The following is a 1,770-nucleotide window of genomic DNA, read 5'->3' as shown; positions in this document are numbered from 1 at the left end:
GATGCTTGGTGACTTTACTGCACCTAATTCCAATTTACATGGAAGAAGCATCTCAATCCCTGCCACTGGAGCAAACAATTTTGAGCTGAAACCTCTACTAGTTTCTCTGATGCAACAGAATTGCAAGTTTTATGGACTTCCATCCGAAGATCCCTTTCAGTTCTTAACTGAATTCTTGCAGATCTGTGATACTGTTAAGACCAATGGGGTTGATCCCGAGGTCTACAGGCTCATGCTTTTCCCGTTTGCTGTAAGAGACAGAGCTAGAATATGGTTGGACTCTCAACCTAAGGATAGCCTAAACTCTTGGGATAAGCTGGTCATGGCTTTCTTAGCCAAGTTCTTTCCTACTCAAAAGCTTAGTAAGCTTAGAGTTGATGTTCAAACCTTCAGACAAAAGGAAGATGAATCCCTCTATGAAGCTTGGGAGAGATACAAGGAACTGACCAAAAAGTGTCCTTCTGACATGCTTTCAGAATGGACCATCCTGGATATATTCTATGATGGTCTGTCTAAAATATCAAAGATGTCATTGGACCATTCTATAGGTGGATCCATTCACCTAAAGAAAACGCCTGCAGAAGCTCAAGAACTCATTGACATGGTTACAAATAACCAGTTCATGTACACTTCTGAAAGGAATCCTGTGAGTAATGGGACGCCTATGAGGAAGGGAGTTCTTGAAATTGATGCTCTGAATGCCATATTGGCTCAGAACAAAATATTGACTCAGCAAGTCAATATGATTTCTTAGAGTCTGAATGGAATTTAAGCTACATCCAACAGTACGCAAGAGGCATCTTCTGAAGAAGAAGCTTATGATCCTGAGAACCCTGCAATAGCAGAGGTAAATTACATGGGTGAACCTTATGGAAACACCTATAACCCCTCATGGAGAAATCATCCAAATTTCTCATGGAAGGATCAACAAAAGTCTCAACAAGGCTTTAATAATGGTGGAAGAAATAGGTTTAACAATAGTAAACCTTTTCCATCATCCACTCAGCAACAGACAGAAAATTCTGAGCAGAATCCATCTAGCTTGGCAAATATAGTCTCTGATCTATCTAAGGCCACTTTAAGTTTCATGAATGAAACAAGGTCCTCCATTAGAAATTTAGAGGCACAAGTGGGCCAATTGAGTAAAAGAGTCACTGAAATCCCTCCTAGTACTCTCCCAAGCAATACAGAAGAGAATCCAAAGAGAGAGTGCAAGCCCATAGATTTAACCATCATGGCCGAACCTACAAGGGAGGGAGAGGACATGAATCCCAGTGAGGAAGACCTCCTGGGACGCTCAGTGATCAATACGAAGTTTCTCAATGAGGACCTAAAGGAATCTGAGGCTCATCTAGAGACCATAGAGATTCCAGTGAACCTCCTTCTGCCCTTCATGATCTCTGATGAGTACTCTTCTTCTGAAGAGAATGAAGACATTACTGAAGAGTAAGTTGCCAAGTACATTGGTGCAATCATGAAGCTGAATGCCAAATTATTTGGTAATGAGACTTGGGAAGATGAACCTCCCTTGCTCACCAATGAACTGAATGCATTGATAGGCAGAAATTACCTCAAAAGAAATAGGATGCTGGTAAATTCTTAATTCCCTGTAACATAGGCACCATGAACTTTGAGAAAGCTCTGTGTGACCTGGGGTCAGGAATAAACTTAATGCCACTCTCTATAATGGAGAAACTTGGGATCTTTGAGGTGCAAGCTGCTAGAATCTCATTAGAGATGGCAGACAACTCAAGAAAATAGGCTTATGGA

The 1,770-nt window shown here is 41.2% G+C and overlaps 1 non-coding gene across 1 annotated transcript; it reads right to left on the bottom strand.

Moving 5' to 3' along the window:
• Positions 1 to 364: 364 nt before the first annotated feature.
• On the bottom strand, positions 365 to 472 carry LOC148579954 (small nucleolar RNA R71). Its single transcript, XR_015899238.1, has one exon. It is a non-coding gene; the product is annotated as a small nucleolar RNA R71 (small nucleolar RNA).
• Positions 473 to 1,770: the final 1,298 nt, after the last annotated feature.

Source organism: Arachis ipaensis, chromosome B10, assembly GCF_059453495.1.
Source record: "Arachis ipaensis isolate K30076 ecotype BB chromosome B10, ASM5945349v1, whole genome shotgun sequence".
Taxonomy (NCBI): Eukaryota; Viridiplantae; Streptophyta; class Magnoliopsida; order Fabales; family Fabaceae; genus Arachis; species Arachis ipaensis.
The sequence above is the reverse complement of the archived record's forward strand: the minus strand, read 5'-3'. Positions and strand labels throughout refer to the sequence as shown.